This window comes from Myxine glutinosa, chromosome 4 (genome assembly GCF_964187855.1).
Source record: "Myxine glutinosa chromosome 4, kmMyxGlut1.1, whole genome shotgun sequence".
Lineage (NCBI taxonomy): Eukaryota > Metazoa > Chordata > Myxini > Myxiniformes > Myxinidae > Myxine > Myxine glutinosa.
In genome coordinates, this window is record NC_136264.1 from 115,913,795 (window position 1) to 115,936,184 (window position 22,390).

Below are 22,390 nucleotides of genomic sequence, written 5' to 3' on the forward strand. Positions count from 1 at the left end.
GCCGAGCAATAGCACGCTGTTTCATGCCGTAATTTCGTAAAGCCACCATCCATGACAAACAGCATTGTCGAGTTGACGGACCATCTCCAGAGGAAGCGGAAATAACTTTTGGAGACGTGCAGCAGTTGTTTTCCACGAATACAGAACGCAACAACCCTTGTATACCCAACTGTGAAGACAATCATCAAATGCACCTGTCCGTACATTTTGCCATGCCACCTGTGATATAATCCTGTTGTTGACTTCTTGCTGCGACAGACAACCAGTGACATGGTTCTTTTAACAAATAAATCACCAAAGTGTAAAAGAAACTCACCAGATTGATATACTGAGTTAAGAAAGTAAACCCAAGTCAAGAAAAAAAAATAATCCATATTAAATGCTAAGTCTGTATATATATACAGTCATGGGCAAAAATATTGGCACCATTGCACTTTTTTCAAACAATGCACCATTTCTTCCAGAAAATTATTGAAATAAAAAAATATTTTGTTATCCACATATGTACTTCTTTGGTTTACAGTGGAACAAAACAAAAAAAGCTGAAAAAATTACGAAATCTTAGCTTATTCCACACAACAATCCTAAAATGTCCAGGACAATATTATTGGCTCTTTTTAGAAGTTGTGAGAAATAATTATATTTCAAGCAGGTGATTCTCCTTTACTTTGGAATTGAACTCACCTGTGGTGAGTTGCAAGTGCCTGCAATATAAAAAAAACAAAAAAAAAACACCCATTCAACCAGCTTGAATGGAGAAAAGGAGTCATTCTGCTGTTTTGTGTCACTGTGTGTACCGCAATGAGCATGGAGAAAAGAAAGAAAACCAGAGAATTGTCTGAGTAGGTCAGACACAAGATTGTAGACAAGCATGGACCATCTCAAGGCTACAAGTCCATCTCCAGAGACCTTGATGTTCCTGTGTCCACCGTATGCAATGTTATCAGGAAGTTTAAGTCCAATGGCCATGTAGCCAACCTCCCTGGACGTGGCCGCAAGAGAAAACCTGATCGAAGATTGCAGTGAAGGATTGTCCGAATGGTGGAGAAAGCACCTCGATCAACTGCCAAACAGATTCAAGCTGACCTTCAGACACAAGGTATGACAGTTTCAACTCACACCATCCATCGCCAACTCAATGAAAGGGGGTTCTATGGTAGGAGACTCAGGGGGACCCCACTGCTGAGAGAGAGACATAAGAAAGCCCAGTTTTGGAAGTTTTCCAATGGGATTTTGGAAGTTTTCCAAAACACACCTGAACAAGCCAAAATCCTTCCTGGAGAATGTCCTGTGTACAGATGAGACCAAATTACAGCTTCTTGGTAAAGCACATCATCTATATGTTCACAGAAAACCTTCAGAGAAAAGAACACCTTCCCTACAGTCAAACATGGAGGAGGTTCAGTGTTATTTTGGGGTTGCTGTGCTGCATCTGGCACTGGGTGCCTTGAATGTGTGCATGGCATCATGAAAGCAGGAAATTACCAAGGCATTTTGGAGTGCAATGTTCAACCCAGTGTCAGAAAGCTGGGTCTCCGTTGACGGTCATGGGTCTTGCAGCAGGGCAATTACCCCAAACACATTTCAAAAAGCACCCAAGAATGGTTCAAGACGAAACGCTGGACTGTTCTGAAGAGGCCAGCAATGAGTCCAGATGTAAATTCCATTGAACACCTGTGGAGAGATCTGAAAACAGCAGTTGGGAGAAGGCACCCTGCAAATCTGGGAGAACTGGAGCAGTTTGCACAAGAAGAGTGAGCCAAACTGCCAGTGGAAAGGCGTAAGATGCTCATTCATGGCTATAGGAAGCGCTTGACTGCAGTTATTTTGTCCAAAGGCTGTGTGACAAATATTAAGTCGAGGGTGTCAATAATTTTGTCAATGCCATTTCTTTTTATTTTCTGATTTAAAAGGATATATTAAGTTCTGAATCAAAAACAAAGGTTCTGCAAAGAAGGTAGAATGTGTATATATATTGTTACATGCTCCTCCCCGACCTCCTGGTCACGGTGTACCTCCGAGCTCCGAGAGGAGCCACGGCAGAAAAATATGTTATTCTGTGTCAAAAATCAATAGGGAAACCACACCAATGGTTATCAACAAACAAATATTGTATTAAAAATCACACAAGAATAACGATACAACAATAATAGCAATCAAAATTACAATCAACACATCTTATGATGGTACCATCAGCTAGTATAGGATAACTCACTGTGCTCCAAGTGAGTGAAAAAAAAGAACATTCCCCAATGTCTCTATAGCTCAATATTGATCCCCTCCAGTGATCAGCAGAGCGATGTCGAATCGAAACCCGAACCCCGTTCAGATGAAGGTGACCCCAAAAGAAGTAAGGTGGGTAATATTTATATGACATCAATGGTGAAACTGCAAATGCCAAATCCATGAATGTCCCAGGTGGAAACCTCACATAATTTCCTAATTTAGGTTTAAACTCAATCTCTACATTTTCATTGCAAACAGCATCATTCCAATCACAAATTAATGCTATACCATTAATTTAACAAAACAGAATGTTACAAACATTAGTTAGGTAAACAAATATCTGTGCCATTCTGACATGATAACCAATACAGACAAATCTGCGGACGAGAAAGGGCGGATATGGAACACTTTGTATGGATCGAAAAATCAAAATCATAATTGTATTGAGAAACTAATTAAAATCTCCCTCCCCCACCTTAGGATGGATATACGTATGCAATGTCGTTCAGGTGGAAATTCGAAATCACAATTGTATTGAGATATTATCAAACCAGCGAAAGTTTCTGCCGAACCCGTGATTGTGTTTACTTCCGGATAGTTAGCAGTTTCATATGGATTAAAAGACAAAATCATAATTATATTTAGGAATTTGGAGCTAGTTCCAAAACTGAGGGAATAGGTCAAGGACAGATGGACAGACAGATGGACGGACACTCCTGCGTTTATATATTTCGACAAGTTCTTACGGACATGGGAGCAAATACATGGAGACTGGAAATACGTTTACCAGGTCTGCTGATTGATTTATACGCATAATATATCTTCTGTTTCAATCATTGGTAGAATGAGTGCTAGTTTTGAGCAAATGAGGATCATTCGCAGGGTCATGACCTCCAAATTGCACAATTAATGTGATGAAAGAAGCAACTTGCAGGAAAATGAGACAACGAGGTCATGCATCTCCCTCTGACAACCCTTCAAAACTTGTGCAGTAGGCAGCAGGCACCAAGGGAACATTAAACATGTAGGAGAAGGAGCCGTAAGAGTGTAAAGAATACATGGCGGGCTAGCCAAGCTAAGGCCAACATGATAGTGCTGTAGCAGGTGGCCAGCTGCATCGACTTTGAATTGAACTCTTTCCTGCATAAATACTGTGAACTCTCAGTTCCTGTATGTGGCGAGGAAGGAGGAAGGGTCAAACTGCTTGCTGTGCCCAATAATTGGCATGCCAAGTACCCCACGAATGGTGCCTCAATGGTCTTAGAGGTGATATGAATGCTTCACCCAGCTTCACTCAAGTTTATGCCCTTCAGGCATTGCAGATATAATCAGGCAGCCGGCTTATCTCAACTAAAACAGAAGACTTGCTTCCTCTGATAGCATGGCACTGCAAACGACAGGTAAACTTAAAATCATGTGGCAGAGCACAACATAGTGCATAAAAGGAGTTGAGGATTGTGGGTAAGAACCTCAAACAACTCTCAGTGCGATGATGGAGTGGAAATTGCAGGGAGGAAATCACATGATGAAGTGGAAGCATGGCCAGCAATGGGAGCTTGGGTTCAAGGGTAAGCCTTCAGCCAATGTGCTGTGATTAATAGGGATAAGAAGGTTCAATTCGAGCTGAAGTATTGTGCAGAATATTATTATTATACAAACTATGGTGCATGCAAAATTACCACCTACATAGTACCATAACAAGATGCTGATCAACTTCAATGTTATCTCTTTCATTAATGCAAGAAAAATAATTAATTTGTCAACCACATTATCATGTCCGCTTTTTATTCTTTATTGAACATAAACTGACAGCTCTATGGTGTCATACTTTGACTAAATAATCACTTATATAATGAGAATAAGGGAAGTATTATTTACGTATTCATTTTTCCAAATTAATCTCACAGTAATATCATTAAAGTTTAAACCAAAAAATATTGGACAATTTCTGCATAACATTTTTTTTATACCAAATTAAAAGCAGTGTGCAGAAACACTAATGACTGTCCAGACAATCCATCTCCAGAAGAAATGGGAAGCCCACTCGTTAGGCAAGTCTTGGGCAGGCAGTCTAACAGCAGCTGTAATTGGCTGTTTTGCAAGATTGTGAGGAATCATGGGCCCTGGCCTGGAAACCAGGCAAAGAGGCATCTTGCATACAGGTCACTCTGTGGTTGCATACATTTATTAATACAATTGAATAAACACAACTAAAATCACTACTTTGGGTATTAGTCAAAGATCAGTGTTGCGGTTGCTAAAGGCTGGGAAGTTTAGGCCATACATCCCCCGACTGGTCCCTGGCTTGATTGAAAATGACCCAGACCACCAGTTGCAGTTCTGTGAAGTGTTTATCAACCAAGTAAGGGAGAGCCCTCGGTTGCTGCAACACATTGTTTGGTCTGATGAGGTCACATTCCAAAATTCTGTCTATTGAGACAGCGAGAACTCACATGTGATCATCGAACAGCAACTGAAGTAACCCGGCATCATCATGTGGGGAGCACTCTCACACGTAGATGTCATTGGTCCTTATTACCCTGCTCTCGCGAAGCGAAAAAGAAGGTTAGGCATTCGGTTAGGTACATGCGTGCCTCCGTGTGGCGTAAGTGTCTGCATTTTTAAAATTCATTTTGTCGGCATCTGTTCGCACGAAATTTTACCATAGGAGTTCCTCCGGCTGTATATTATTTATTCATAATTATGACGTCATAGGTCCCGTGGTACGGACGCCATATTGAAAAAACGTTGCACCTCTATATCTCCCAAACTGCTCAATGGAAAAAATTGAATTTTTCATTTGATTTTGAAAATTGAAAAAATTGAAAAACCAAGCCATGAGGTCGAAGGAACTGCCTGCAGAGCTCAGAGACAGGATTGTGTCGAGGCACAGATCTGGGGAAGCCTACAAAAAAAATAATCTGCTGCATTGAAAGTTCCCAAGAGCACAGTGGCCTCCATAATTCTGAAATGGAAGAAGTTTGGAACAACCAGGACTCTTCCTAGATCTGGCCGCCCGGCCAAACTGAGCAATCGGGGGAGAAGGGCCTTGGTAAGAGAGGTGACCAAGAACCCGATTGTCACTCTGGCTGAGCTCCAGAGATCCTGTGTGGAGATGGGAGAAACTTCCAGAAGGACAACCACAGTGGCGTACCGAAGGTATGGCAGGTATGGCACATGCCCTGGGCGCCACTTGAAGGGGGGCGCCACTGAGCAGTTTCTATTAAAGTCAGACAAGCCATCCTCGGATAGTGAAAAAAGAATTTTCTTCAGATGTATGATCTGTCTTTGATTATCATGGGTGAGAAGCACTGGGATGGCTAGATTGTTAAACCACTTATATAAATTATTAGGTAAAAATACAGTGCTGGGAGCTACATGACCACATACCTCACAGTACCACTGCTCAGTGCCAACTGGCAGTAAGACCATTCTCCTGCGCAAACTAGGGGGGGGAGTCTCAAATTTTGTGCAAAATCGGTGAAATTTAATGTTCTTATTAAAAGTGCCATTTCCTTATATTTCAGAGCATTGTGTAAGAAGACCTTGAAACGTTTTTTCACGAAGAAGAAGAAAAGTGGAGCTGAAGGACGGAAGAGACGAAAGTTGGAGACGGAGGAAGCCAAGAAGTCGAGCAAGTTCTTCATGCCCTTCTTTGAAAAGCCCGGAACAAGTTGTTCGACACGTTCCATGGAGTCGCCTGCACCTGCTACAAGTTTGTTAGAATCCGAAGGTGGATCAAGTACAAATGCGTCACAAGCCAAGGAGGAAGTCAAGTCAGATAAATCCGAGTATGACGAGATTAAAAGTGAGGCTGCCAGAGAGAACGTGGACATGACAGGAGGGGATGACGATGGTGGTGGTGGTGATGTTGAGTTTATTGACGAGATTTTACCTGACGAGATTGAACCTGACGACACTGAACCTAGTGAACTGGATGGTGTCGAAGAGCCTCGAACTGTCATACCAGAAGTGATTGAACAGCATGACATTGGACTTCTGAAGTTCGACATGGATCCTGGAAAAGCAATTATGCCTGACGCGTTGAGAACATAAATAATAAAGCTGGGTTCGAAGTATTTCCAGAACAGTGAGGGGCCTTTCCTACCAACAAATAACCGCTCAATGAACAAAACTTGGTTCAAGAGGAAATTGGGAAATGGTCATGGTGAGGAAGTGACTCGCTCATGGCTGGTCTATTCCCCTTCTAAAAAGTCTGCATTTTGTATATGTTGTCTTCTCTATTCCCGTTACCGGTCAGACCATCAATCCTCATTGGAGCAGGAAAGTGGATTGAACCAGTGGAAAGCACCTGAATGGATTAGTGTTCATGAAAATGCTAAGAATCATTGGGAGTGCTTCACACAGTGGACAGAAATGGAAAGAAATTTAGCTGAAAACAGAGGAGTTATTGACGTGGAACTTCAGTCACAGATTGAGAAGGAAAAGCAGAAGTGGCATGATATCTTGACGAGAATCCTTCACTGCATAAAATTCCTTGCGACTCAGAACCTGGCTTTGCGAGGATACAGGGAGTCACTTCAGCTGGACGATGACTCCAATGTGGGAAATTTCCTTGGCTTACTGAAACTACTGGCCATCTTTGACCCTGCCATGAAAGTACACCTCACTCGTGTGGAAAGTCATCCTGGATCCACATCTTATCTTTCACCGGGTGTCCAGAACGAATTCATCCACATGATGGCATCCACTGTTCACCAGAGTTTACTGAAAAGCATTCGTAAAGCCAAGTACTATGGTCTCATGTTGGACTCGACTCCTGATCAGGCACACCGTGAGCAGATGTCAGAAGTAGTGAGGTACGTGGAAGTTGATTTTGAGAGGAAAACAGTCTGTGTTAGAGAGTCCTTCCTTGGTTTTATCCAGATAAGCCAGAAGGATGCTGAGAGCTTGGTTGAAGACATCTTGAAACAGCTAGAGAAGGACGAAATGGAGCCCCCGAATCATGTGCATGCCCCCGAATACGTTCGGGGGCGATGGGGTCACCAGTTTAGGAGTTGCCGAAGGCGAGAAGAAGAGGCCATTTCGTTGGGTACAAAGCTTGTTTATTGTACAGAAATCTCCAGCAACTGCTCGCGAACGGAAGTCGTAACGGCTTATATAAAACCAAAAACCCTCTTCGGAGGGCGTGGCTCCAACAGCCGCGCGTGCGTCACGACCACACAACCAAAAGCCCGTGCGCGTGAATTAGACCAAACATATGGTATTGATAACCGTCACATGCGGATAAGTTAACCGCGACATGTGAATAAGGTAACCGCTACACTGTAAAAGACACAGTAAACGCCCACTGAAAACAAGCAGCTGATAGATGCTTTGTTCGATGCTGCACTGCTACCTGCATTATCAGTCAGTCAGTTTTTTAGCAATGCCAGACAACCTTTTCGGAAGGAAATTTATCCATAGACATCCATGGTTGTCGTGCAAACAATCAGAATGTGCTACACTGCAGCACTATAAAAGTAAAGGACAGGGGAGTGGTATAACAGTTAAAATACAACAGCTACAGTGAAGCATGAGGGTGAATCAATGCAAGTGTTGGCCTGAATCTCAGCCAAGGGTGTCAGACATTTACCTGAAATCGAATGTACACCAATTGCCAGCAGTTATGGGCAGATTCTGATTCATCATATGCCATTTCCTCAGGAACACATTACATTGGGCAGTGATTCACCTTCCAACATGACAATTACCACAAGCATACAACTAATGTGTTCATAAACTACCTGGAACATAAAGAGGCTGATGGAATCTTCACAAAGATGCCTTGGCCTGCACAAAGTCCTGATATGAACATTAGTGAGGCTTGATGGGTTATATGGCTACTGAGGAAGTTTAACAGCAACCAAATACCTTGGATGAATTGTGGAAAGTGCTACAGGATATTTGGAAGAACATTCACCATTATACATTGATAAACTGCGTGGGAGCATGAAAAGAAGGTCAGGCTCTAGAAAGCGAGGGCTCACATACTGAATACTATTGCACAATATACGGTAGTTATATTGTTTATTTAAATTTTCTGTAATGCAGTAATTTGCAGTGTATATATTATATACATCTATCTCTTCGTTGCAATTACTCATTACTTGTGCATATCCTTTGTGTGCTTCATATATATATTCTCAATACATTTGTGCATGTACATTTATTTATTCATTCTCATATTCTCATTCTCATATTCTCTTTCTCTTTCTCTTTCTCTTTCTCTTTCTCTTTCTCTTTCTCTTTCTCTTTCTCTCTCTCTCTCTCTCTCTCTCTCTCTCTCTCTCTCTCTCTCTCTCTCTCTTCTCTTTCTCTTTCTCTTTCTCTTTCTCTTTCTCTCTCTCTCTCTCTCTCTCTCTCTCTCTCTCTCTCTCTCTCTCTCTCTCCTCTCTCTCTTTCTCTTTCTCTTTCTCTTTCTCTCTTTTCTCTTTCTCTTTCTCTTTCTCTTTCTCTTTCTCTCTCTCTCTCTCTCTCTCTCTCTCTCTCTCTTTCTCTTTCTCTTTCTCTCTCTCTCTTTCTCTCTCTTTCTCTCTCTTTCTCTCTCTCTCTCTCTCTCTCTCTCTCTCTCTCTCTCTCTCTCTCTGTCTCTCTGTCTCTGTCTCTGTCTCTGTCTCTCTCCTCTCTCTCTCTTTCTCTTTCTCTTTCTCTTTCTCTTTCTCTTTCTCTTTCTCTCTCTCTCTCTCTCTCTCTCATTATAAGCATATGGTAAATTTTCAGAAAGGAAGAGGCACACTCCAAATTTGTTTAGTAACAATAAAACTTATTCGTGAGCCATTCACACGATATTGGTGGGAGTGCACATGTTTGGCATTACACCAACATATATTTGCCTCAATATAACATGAAAACATTTTATAATTATATTTTTGCATACAGACATTTCAGCTCATGGAGGAGCTAAATGACAAGAGCAGCAGGTTCACAGACTGACGGAGGATCAAAGAGAAACAGGGAGATGTAGAGTGCACATGAGTGGTAGAAATGAGTGGGGTGGGGTGTGCAGAGTACAATGAAGCATGGTGGATATTGGGAGGACTGAAAGGAGGGCATGAAACAACAGGCATGGGAAGTCAATTCCAATTGCTACATAGTAGAGCTTGAATGTATCACTTGTAGCTATTGTGAGAGCACTCAAAAATATACATAGTACTGTAAAAATAATAAATAGCACCGCAAAGTGGGCGTAACCCCTCAGTCCATGCATAGTAGTTAGGTAAAAATATGAAATAAATGGGCAAAGCCCAAAAAAATTCCTATAAAACGTTTTATGGTGTTTTCCTGTAGTATTTGGTCCAGAGAACAACATACCAAAAGTAGGCTGAAATAGGACTATCGCAAAGGGTCTAAATGTGACGTCAAAAAAAGATGACCGCCTCTATTAAAAAGTGCCTTATATCTGCTCATATCCTATCAATATCCTATCAATGTAGCTGTTTTTACCCATTTACGTGTGAAAATAAACTCTTCAAACCAGTATATCAGTGAATTCATCATTATGTAGTATTACCCAATGTACCCAAGTGATGTCATGACGTCATCAATGATGTCATGATGTAGCTTTTCATTATTTCAAGTTTTTGTGGCAAATTAAAGCTGGAAGATGGTACTGACATTTTAGCTATTAAATTTTGTGTAGGAAACTCCAGTCATGCCAGAAAAACAGTAAGCAGATGAGTGCATTGGCATATTTTGCCCTGGTGAGGCAGTCCATAAGTGTAGTGCTGCCATCTATAAACATTTCTTCTCCAGAATGACAAAAGATTCCAATCAGATTCACATTTCTCCAAATTTTACCTAATCAAAGTGTTTCATTATGATATAGAAAAGGACACAATGTATTTAAGCTAATAAAGATCATACAGGTAAGAGAAAACAACTTTTCAATGGCCATTGTTTTCTACTTTCTGACTTGATAAACACTTGGTGAACATTGCATGCTAAGGCCATGGACTTGACTTGACTTGACTGTATGAACCAACCCTCCTCTTCAAGGAGCCTCCAGGTTATACTGGCATAACATAAAAAGTTAACTTGTTTATAAAACATTATCGTGTGCTACATGGATGTTGTAGCCGTATGTGCTACAGGTTACTTGCAACTTCTCAAGTTACTTGCTGTGCACTCTGTCATGTTTACCCCTGGTGGACCCCCCCCCCCCCCCCCCCTGGACCCGAATCAAAGTGTGCTTTTCTTGAGACATGTGTATATAACATAGAGTATAGACTACTGTATGTATTAAGAGGCCATTGCCAGGTGAAGGATGACTAATATCAGGATTGGTCTTGTTTAGGTCAATAGACAATAGTGTAAGTGACTTTCTATGTGCACTTGTTGTTCTGTGTCAGATCAGGTACCTGTTTAACTTTTTCATGGGTGATTGATTGTACTCTACAATCTACATATATTGAGAACTCTAGTCAAAACAAAGCTTATTCTGTGTTTCAGACCATGAAAATGAACGCAAGTGAAGAAACCTGTCTCTTGTGCAAAAAGGAAATTGCTTCAGAAAGTGAGGACAGCATTGTTATTACTCAAAAAGGAGCTGGCGGCATCAACAGTGCAAGTGTCGAGAGAGGTGACAGCATCATCGTAGCTGCTGCAACGAAGGTTCACAAGACCTGCCGCTTGAATTACACAAACAAAAAAAAACATTGAGAGAGCCATAAGAAAGGTAAACTAGATTCTGCTCAAGCTGCCAAAAGAAGTACACGTGTCTCTACTGGCCCTTATGATAGCAAAACAGACTGCTTATTCTGTGGGAATAAAGTAGTGACGAGCAAGAGGAGTCCCGATTATGATGATTCTAGCTTTGTTAGAACAGACAACTTTGCGGCCAAGATACTTTTAATGTCTAAATCACGAAATGATGATTGGGCATTTACAGTCCGGGGACGTGTCGAGTACTTTGGTGGAGACCTTCAAGCAGCAGAATGTATGTACCATCATTCTTATGACTCACATTTTCGCACATTATGTGATATTCCAACACAGCATAGGTCAGGACCAGGGAGCAATAAGAGAAGGAAAGTTGGGCGGCCAACCGACGATGACCAGGACCAAGCTTTTCAGAAGGTGCTTGCCTATTTTGAGGACAATGATGAAGAACAGTTGACTATTACAGACCTTTCCAATAAGATGAAAGAGTACTTGCATGATAGTGATTCTAGTGCATATGGCAATCAGTATTTGAAGTCTAAATTATTAACACACTACGGGGATTCTATATTTGTGGCTGAGGGTGCGGGCCTACATGATATTGTGACTTTTCGAGAAAAAACAAGTACAATTCTGCGGGACTACTTTAAGATGCAAAACAAGGATGACGGGACACAGTCTGAATCTCTAGCATCAATGCGGTACAGTTACCTCTGCAGAAAGGTGGCGACAGCAAAGACATTCGTAACACCAGGGCGATTGCCCCCCACAACCTCAGCAACAAAATATCATGCACAGCGAAGTTACCTTCAAGTCATGCAATGGATGGGCCACAGTGACAACATGGACCCTGCAAAATGGGGCTGGGATATTCAAGAGGACAAACTCACACCAGTAATGATGGACAATAACCATGCTCCTGACATCCTGCTAAAAATGATTCACTGCAACTGCTCAGCTGGATGCAACACGCTTAGATGTAGTTGTAAGAAGTACGGACTTGAGTGCACCAGGGCTTGTGGACCTTGCCAGGATGGCAACTGTGAAAATATGAACCATGCACCCATTTTAGATGAAAATGAGGACTGATAATATTGTGACTGGTGTGTAGTTGGTGGTGGTGAGTAGTAGAGTAGTGCCCATGGTGGTGGTGAGTAGTAGAGTAGTGGCCATGGTGGCGGTTGTAAAGTAGAAATGGTTCCCCACCTGGAATGACATCCTGGGTACCAACTAATTAAGAAAAGGTGGACATTGGTTTTATTTGTGTATGAGACTGTGTGTTAAAAGAGTGTGGAGCATTTTGGCATCATCAGTGACTTGATGATGCCATCTCACACAGATATACAGGACAAAAACTAGTTCAATTTAATTTCATGTGAATCTCAGTTTCATAAATTGGAATTTACCATCAGATTAAAAAATTATGTAATGACGTTATTTAATGACGTCATGTCATGTCATGATGTCATGACATAACTTAGAGACACTTCTGTTGACTGCAAGACTTCTAAGGTCATAAGCTTTATGAATAATTTTCACTTTTAAAGTGGTCTAGTACTGCTTGTTTCAAAAGAAATGTGAAGATATTAGGATTTTTGGTCAAATGGCGGCCATTTTGTTTGACGTCATATTTAAACCCTTTGCGGTTCTCATATTTTGGCCTACTTTTGTGATGCTGTTCTCTGGCCACAATATTACTGAAAAACACCATAAAATGTTTTCTAGGAATTTTTTGGGGGTTCGTCTGCATAATGATCCTACTATAGTGAAAGGAAGCCTTGGCGGCCATATTGAAAATCGCAGCGCGCCCATTTTCGAAAAGCACCTTCCGCTACTCAACCCCAACACACACTGCAAAAATGGATTTAATCGGACAAGTCGTTCTCCTTGAAATTGACGGAAACCAATTTCAAGATGGATACCGTGGCGGCCATATTGAAAATCGCAGCGCACCCATTTTCGAAAGGAACCTTCCTCTACTCAACCCCAACACACACTGCAAAAATGGATTTAATCGGACAAGTCGTTCTCCTTGAAATTGACGGAAACCAATTTCAAGATGGCTGCCGTGGCGGCCATATTGAAAATCGCTGCGCGCCAATTTTCGAAAGGAACCTTCCTCTACTCAACCCCAACACACACTGCAAAAATTGATTTAATCGGACAAGCCGTTCTCCTTAAAATTGATAGAAACCAAAAGCTGACGGACGCCCGGACGCCCGCCCGGGCGACATCCCTGACGACAATACCCCTTAGCCCATTGGGCTGAAGGGTGAAAACCTAACTTGTGTCCTTCAGAGTTTGAAAACTTAGGAAGTCAAACTGTGCTTATTGAAATTGACCATTTGTCATGTAAAGACCATCAGAGATGAGTATCTAGCTGTGTTTGTAAACTGAGAAAACTAAACTGTTTCCTGCATTTTTTTCTTTTTCTTTAGATCTTCCTTGCTATTTGGCCTTATTAAGTTTGCAAGCTTGATGTTGAGTTACGAGCAAGATTTGCAACTCAAATAACAACTTCTAACAATGTACATTACGTTTATCCACAGCCCAATGGAGTCTCGATGGAGTACTGTTCTCCCTTTTGCAAAGGAGCCCTTGGCTTACACCTTTCAGATATTGATGTCATGGAGAAAAAACGCTCAAAATCATTGGAATCTCCCACGATTAAGCTGAAACTCTTCGCTCATTAATCCCACATCACAGATAGTTTGGTGGCCGCTACACCTTCTCCAGCCTTCTTTCTGGTCTTGCACCCCCTCCTCCCCCTGCTTATCCCAGGTTTATACAGGGTGCATGCGGTCTGCCAGTAACCCCAGAACCCAGGTTCACTGCTCAACTCCACTCATTTGTTTCTCTTTTCTCTCACCTGTGCAACCAACAACCTCACTCCGTTCAATCTCATTTGTTGTTCTAGCTCTTCCTTAAGCCTCCACTTTTTATTATTACAATAAAAAGGCACTGCGACCTCCTCCTCAGGTGCCCCATCCATACTAATGATCTCTACGAAATTGATGATATATTCTATACAGGGTGCGTGTTTTATTGCAGAAAAGAGAAAATTGTATTTCTCTCCCTCTCTACAGCGTGTTGAGTCTTTGAGCGTGTTGAGTTGGATCTTGGAGACGGCGTGAAGCTGGAAGGTGTGAAAACATTTTGCTACCTCGGAGACATGCTGAATGGAGAAGGTGGATCAGACTCAGCAACGGTTGCTCGAGTGAGATGTGCATGGAAGAAGTTTCGGGAACTGAGTGGCGTGCTGATGAGGAGGAGAGTGTCGCTGAAGCTGAAGGGAAAGGTGTATGCTGCATGTGTGAGAAGTGTTATGATTTATGGGAGCGAGACATGGGTAATGAACGTAGAGCAGCAACGAAGGCTGGAAAGGGTGGAAATGCGAATGGTTCGATGGATGTGCGGAGTATCGTTGAGAGAGAGGAAGACAAATGATGAATTGCGAAAGATGATGGTAATATTGCCTGTGATTGATGCTGTGAAGAAGAACAGGCTGAGATGGTTTGGTCATGTGTTGAGGAAGGATGAAAGTGACTGGTTGAGAAGAGTGATGGAAATTGATGTAGAAGGAAGTAGAGGACGGGGAAGACCGAGAAAGACTTGGCTAAAGATGGTGGAAGAAGAAATGCGGGCAAGGGGGTTAACAAGGAGAGATGCAGAAAATAGGGCAAAATGGAGAAGATTGTCATGGGGACCGCAAGGCTAACCCCCGCTCTAGCAGGGAAAATGGCCTTAAAATGCATGTTGTTGTTGTCTACAGAACTACAGATTATCAAAGGTTCTCTTGCGTGTTATTTGTAACCACTTGATGATAATTTGGTTGATGGCCACATCTCCACAACTTAGTTAAGGTGCTATTCTGGCTTGGAATGTATTCCCTATTACATGTACAGCTGATGAAGCCATTGTGAGAATTCACTAAATTAAGTCCAAAGAGCTTATTAGTTGTTCTTGGAAATTGGTCAATTGTTCAAGCCAAATACTGGCAAGGCTAATTCAAGCTGGAGTTTAACTACAGTTAACTCTGCTGATGATAAAGAATTTTTTTTTTTACATGGTTCAACATCATAAATCTATCTAAATTCCTCTATCATCTAATTGCATTGCCTTTACCATGGGCAATATTTAAAAATATATTTATCCATTACCTGTCAAGGTTTATAACATGTCCTTTTATCTTTAGACAGGAGTTGGAGCCAGGATGGGAGTAAAAATAGGAAGGAAGAGAGTAGGAAGAAGGTGCCTGACCAAACAGCATGGGGCCTAGGTGCACTATTGCCAATGCACTGGTGTCACGATTAAATGGTTATGGAGGAAGCCACTTCCCAACAGTGGTGCTGCATAAAATACGAGCTTGCCTGCAGATCACAAATGCTGTCCTTGTGCCTGAAACCCTGAAGGCCAAAGTAGCAATGTAGCTTGTTCTTTTATGCAATCCACTCGGCCACATGGCTCACCATCTGCATTTTTTAACATTCAAGCTTTCTTTAGCCTGCGATATCGCTCGGCTTTAATGTCACTAGAAGCACCTGCTCCCTACAGGAGCCCACCTCAGGCACTCTCTTCTCTAACTTGCTAATCTGACAACCAATTTGGCTTATGATCTAGTCATTCCCCTTTGGATATGTATTCCTTCTGAGACAGCAGTGGATGGATGTTTCCAACTACATACAAGAGGGCAATTATCGAATTTGTGATATTGTCTCCCATCCAGACTTTATTTTAAGTTGTCTTCACTTGGTACTCAAGCCCCCTTGCTCAAGTAGTTATCTGATCCCCTCAATGAGCATAAACAGTAGATGGCCCTTCATTGTGTCCTTTCCCATGTTCGTTCTGTCCCTTAAGGCATGGTAGCACGATACATCAAGAAGTGAATTTCTTACTGTCCTTGGAATGATCTTACACTTCCCAACCACCCAGGAGTACCTTTGGCTGTGGCTTACCCTACACTCCCACCTCTTGTTTTTCTGTGTGTGGTACCATCCTCCAAACATTGACAAATCCATCTACATCAATCTCAGAAAACATGAACCAACTTTTAACCACTCAACCCAACTCTCCCTTCCTCATAAGTGGTGATTTCAATAATTGTAAATATCTCTCTGGCTCTCCTCACCAGCTGCCTCAGCACCAGTGAGTCTGGCAGTTTACTCAGACAGATTTGCAGGGACCGCATGCAGGGAAAATCATCATGCAGAGGATCACAGGACACCATGAACCACCACAAATCTTCATGCATGCATGCATGCAGGGGACCACAGGGCAAATCTTCCCATCTACTTTCCTAACAATCATCTTGAGGAAGTTCAGTCACTCAAACTTCTGGGTCTCACTCTCAGCCATGATCTTTCTTGAGGAAACTACAGTAAATTTCAAAGTTGGCCTCCAAAGCCAGTCATCAAATGGGCATCCTGAGTCATTCAAAATCCTTCCTTGGCACACCTGAACTCCTATCCACCTCCAAGACTTTCATCTACAGCTTGATGGGAAATTGCTCTCCTTTCTGGGCTGGCTGCCCTGCCTCACATCATGCTCAGCTTGACACCATGGAAATCAAGGCCTTTAAGATTATTAGTCTTCCACGATGAAGCTGAGCCTATGAGCTTATCACTTTCCCATCGCAGACAGATCGGTGCCTTCTACTACTTCCTTTCTGGTCTTGCACCCTCTGCTCTTTCCATGCTTTTTCCCCATCACCCCTCACCCCTCCACTAAGTTTCTGCAAGTCAAAAGTTTTCCTCCATCAATTACTTTCTGGTGAAACTACCCAAATCAAGGATCACTGCTCACCTCCACTCATTTGTTCCTCTATTTTCCTGACTGTGGAACCAACTTCCACACATTCTCTTCAATCTCATTCTTCCCTCCACGTCTTCAAGACAGCTGTTCATCACCATCTCAGATTATTCCCCATCCAAAACCATGATATTTTCTACACCTGTCAACTCCCCCACCCCTACTCCTTTCCAAATTTCCAGTTTTCCCTCCTTTCAGTTTGCTTCTGCATCCATTTTGTCCATCCACAGGCATCCTCCCGTGCCCTCATTCCTCTCCACACCCATTATTTGGCCAAGTCTCCCGTTATTTTGTCCTTCAACCCTGCTGTTGGTGTTTTCCCCTTTTCTCGACTGTTCCTTTTATTCTTTTCTTGCTTTCTACTTTTCCTTGCGTCCTGATCCGTTCAGTATTCTCGTTCCTTGATGAGCCCTGACCTTGTATACAAAAAAAGAAAAGAATGCACAATCCTCATTAAAGTTCAAAGTCAGGGCTTTGACCTTCATTACAACAGTATCAAAGCCACAATCCTATCATTCAAAACGCAGAAACTTTTGTTACCTCCACCACCAAAAATGTTTTCACCCCTGTCTGTCCGCTTGGCTGTCTGCTTGTTTGTTTTTGAACAAGATATCTCAAAAGGTTGTGGACGGATTTGGCCGAAATTTGGCAGAGAGCTAGCGTATGTGACAAGGACGAAATGATTAATTTTTGGTGAAGATCCGGATTCGGATCCGGCAAGTAGAATTTTCTAAGTGATTCTTCACCATTGGTAGATAGGGCCAAAAAGCGTTACGCCTAGGTCCCCCGTCGGTGAAATGATGTGAGTTGACAAAGTGGAAGATGCAAAGCGGCCATCTTGGATTTTGACGTGGCGACCCAATTTTCAATAGCCTTCTCCCTCATGCGTAGATACACCCACATCAGATTAGAAGTTAGTAGTTCGTTTATTTTTCAAGATATTTCACTCACAAGGTTCAGACATATATATGGTGGCGGCCATTTATGATTTTGACGTGGCGACCCAATTTTCAATAGCCTTCTTCCTTATGCGTAGATACACCCACACACCAGATTAGAAGTTAGTAGTTCGTTTATTTTTCAAGATATTTCACTCACAATGTTCAGACATATATATGGTGGCGGCCATCTTAGATTTTGACGTGGCGACCCAATTTTCAATAACGTTCTTCCTTATGCCGAGATACACCCACACACCAGATTAGAAGTTGGTACTTCGCTTATTTTTCAAGATATTCCGCTCACAAGGTTCAGACATACATGGCGGCGGCCATCTTGGATTTTGACGTGGGTTGCACCCACACACAAAATTAGAACTCGGTCCTTCGCTTACGCACGCACGCACGTACACACGCAGGCACGCACGCACGTCGGCACGCACGCACGCACGGACAGACGCACACACGGGCGGAGGGGAAAACCATAGTCCCCCTTTCGCTCTGCGGTGCGACGGGGGTCAAAAACGATACGTAGCAGGATATCTCAAAAAGTTATGGACGGAATTTGACTAAACTTTGTGGACAGGTTTTGTGTTTGACAAGGAAGAATCCATTCGATTTTAGTGAAGATCTGAATATGGTTTCGGATATGAGAAATATTTAATTTTCTAAGTGATTCTTCACCACTGGGGAGATGGGGCCAAAAACAATACATAGCGGGATATCTCAAAAAGTTATGGACGGATTTGGATGAAACTTGGTGTACCGGTTAGGTGTGTGACAAGGAAGAATCGATTCGATTTTGGTGAAGATTCGGATCCGGATCCAGCTAGTATAATTTTTTAAGTGATTCTTCACCATTGAGTGATATGGCCAACCAGGCGGAGGTATTCTCTCTACTGAGTGCCGTTCTAGTTCAAATATGTGCCAATGAAATGCTGTAGGTGAGGCACACTGCAGAAAACTTTCAAAAGTGTTTGAAAGTCAATCTGCCGTGCTCTGCAAAGTGACTTATTGTCCAATATGACAAGCCACTGCTTAGCTAAAGTGACCTTTTCACAACCGACTGGATAATGCAACATTATGATGGAATCCCTTCTCAACGTTTATGCACTGATTTATCATGTCAGTGCCTGAAGTATAAATTGAAGATATATTATATTAAGACAAGACAGCTTTCATTTTATGCACTGATAGACTACAATCTTAATCTCGGTCCCATACGAGATGGAGGGGTTGTGTGCACAGAAGACGGTGGTCATGTTGACAGTCGTTAAATCATGGATAGTTAAGTGCACAGCCACTGGGATGACAGCCAGTGTGGACGATACAGTAGCTACATTTTTGAATGATAATCTCATTTGGGGGGAAATATGATGTAATCCCTGTCAAATAACTCAGTAATCCCTGTCAGGGTAGAGGGCATCGCGTTCGCATTGCGAACCAAAGCCATAAAACGTGAAAATTGTCAATCTGAATATAACTATCCCTTTGTGCCGAGACAAATATCAATCAATCAATAAATCAATAAATAAGGAGAATGAGAATATAAGTGCAAGTTAATATGGGATAAACAGGACTAAACCGAAAAGGCTAGACCCTCGACATCAGCTGGTCTAATTAGCAATTGTCCAAGCAGGAGAAGATCTTCCCTGAAGCCTCATAAAGCTGTAGCCCGATTTATCAGCGGGATTGATGGGTGTAGAAGAGGTTGCAGTCGATCGCAAAAGCAGCCACAGCGGAGCTGAGGAAGGTAATCAGTACTGAGATAGTCAGTCTCACTGGGCTACAAGACAGCTTTGCGGTTGAAAAAAGAGCTTCGCAACACAATTACGTGTAATACAGTTATCCTTGTTTGGTTATGTGCGTTTTGGTTTGTGGAATGACAGTTTGAGCCTCCTGGTTTGTAACTCCAAGCATACTCGGATTGACTTTTCACATGTTGAGCACACATCCCACCACGTGATTACATGGTGATTGAGAAGAAAAAACAAACAATACATTCCACAATGAGCCAGAGAGAAAATGAAACTAAACTCCAGGCAATAAACCTCAAAGAAATTCACAATATAATAATAACAAACAAGCATTCTGAGTATTGTGCCGCAATGCATGTCCTCTACCGGCAGTCTGTCGTCCAGAAAACTGTTGGGGAAATTACCAAAGGGTTATTTACCCACAGGTTCTGAATCGTTCCCAATCGCTAATTACCTCAGGACGGGCTCACCTGTGATTCGCACTCGGGACTTCGATTTATACACCTTGCAGACAGGTCAGCAGAAGCACGACAAAATAAGTTGTTGATAAAGAACCTTTTGAGTCGCTAAATATCAGTAATTTATTATATTTTCCGGTTCACGATCAATGATCGATGTGTATATATGTGTTGCTCGGCTTGGCTCCGCCCCTCCCGAAAGCGCGCGCTGTGTCACGCTGTTGACGTTCGCGAGACGAGGCTGAGGGCGCCCGGTGCGGCTTGAGGAGAACTCGAGAATAAACAAGAGATATCCATTTAAAAAAAAAAAATTCGTTCAATTAACGATATCTGCCAAACCACGTGCCCTATCGCAAATTCCAAAAGGACATTTTAGTAGATTAACATGCTGAACAGATCTGTGAAGTTTCCCCTCGATTTGATCAAAAATGAGGGAGGAGCTCGGTTTTAAAGGTTCATGCTTATAAACGTCATAACTCTGAAACCATGTGACGCATGACGTCATGCTTTTTTGTTCATCATGGGTATGCGATTCTGCCTGCAAAGTTTGGCCTCGATCTGTTCAGCCGTTGCAGAGAAAAAGGGTTTTCGTGTTTTCATAAAAAAACAATATGGAGGCCAAACCACGTGACCTGTGACGTCATAATTACCATTAAAATATTCTACAGATCGAGTCCCCCATACGGTGAAAATTTGATCTCAATCCGTCCTATTATTGCAGAGAAAATCTTTTTTAAAGGAAATTAAAACTTAAAATGGCACTGAGTTGAGGATCATCAGAATTATCAGAATTCCCAAAGTTCAAAGTGCCATAACTTTGTCAAAAATGATCGAAACGTCGTGAAGTTCGAACTTGATCTGTAACTTATCATGAGGAAACCATGTGCCAAGTCTGAAATCATTAGCTTTAAGAGTTTAGAAAAAAAGTCCGGAAAACTGTTCTTTGCCTGACGAACTGACGGACGGACAGACGGACAGACGGACTGACGGAGGGACGGCGTGCAAACCTATAGTCCCCTCCGGTGTACACCGGTTGGGGACTAATAATAATATGGATGTATACAGCGCCTTTTGCATGTGGATGCAAGGCGCTGAAAGAAAAAGCACGAAAAGGAGAGAAATGCTGCTTGTGAGGTGCTCGTTCTCAATCCACAATACTCTTTAAGTCGGGTCTGCAGGGGTGAGGAGGAGTCGGTGAGGGTGAAAGTAACATATTGGACTTGGAAAGTGTGGAAGGCCAACATATTGGTTTTAATGACTTTCCAAGTTTCTGCTCTTGATATTGCAAATCTTTATATTAGGGGCAATTCAAAAATATTGTTTTTTACCAAAATCTGACACCCCCATTCCCCTGTAACGCTTCACCAGACACCCCCTAAAACCGACCTCTCCCCCATTTCATACCTTAATCCCGGGATGATATTAATCCCGACATTGATTTTTTCATTTACTACGAACTATATTTGAAAAAGTAAAGGTGGTAGTGTACCATCAAAAAGACCAGGCAGCAGTCGGAATCCTGTAATGATGTCATCAGGCTAATCGCGACTCAGTGATGCAATCGTTTCTAAAGATGTTCAATTGCTCTCATTTGCAAATGTGATTGTCTGTGGAAAAAGCAATGATGGAATAGTCTTCAAAACTGCACCAACAATATTGTTTTTTTACTTTTGCAATTTACATTTCATTATTATGATATAACATTTATTGTACAGATCTTGGCGATATAAAAACATGTTCTAATAAAATTGTGCAATTTAAAGTATATGAATATACAAAATACAACATCTTCTCAGTGGAGTGACATCACTTTTTCTTCGGTCAACAGTTTACAGTGAGATCTCTCAACAGTCATGGCCGACCGAGAAAAGCTATACAAAAATATCATTAAAAGCTTACGGGAAAGATACAGTGCCTTCAGAAAATTAGTCACACCCCTTGACTCTTTCACATTTTGTGTTACAACCTGAATTTAACATGGATTAAATCGAGATTTCTTTTGTCACTGATCTACACAAAATACCCCTCAATGTCAAAGTGGAATAGCGTTTTAGAAAAATTTACGAAATAATTAAAAATGAAAGACATATATCTAATTTGCATAAGTATTCAACCCCCTGAGTCAATACTTTGTATAAGCGCTTTTGGCAGAGATTACAGCTTTGAGTCTTCTTGAGTATGTCTGTATCAGCTTTGCACATCTGTATTTGGGGAGTTTCTCCAATTCTTCCTTACAGATTTGCTCAAGCTCTTTCAAGTTGGAAGGGGAGTGTCAGTGAACAGCAATCTTCAAGTATTTCCACAGATTCTCAAAGGGATTCAAGTCTGGGCTTTGACTGGGCCACTCAAGGACTTTCATGTTCTAGTTCTGAAGCCATTCTAGTTTTACCTTGGCTGTATCCTTGGAGTCATTGTCCTGTTGGAACATACATCATCGCCACAGTCTTAGGTATTTTGCACTCTGAAGCAGGTTCTACTCAATAATTTGCCTATATTTGGCTCCATTCATTGTTTTATCGATCTTTGCAAGTCTCCCAGTTCC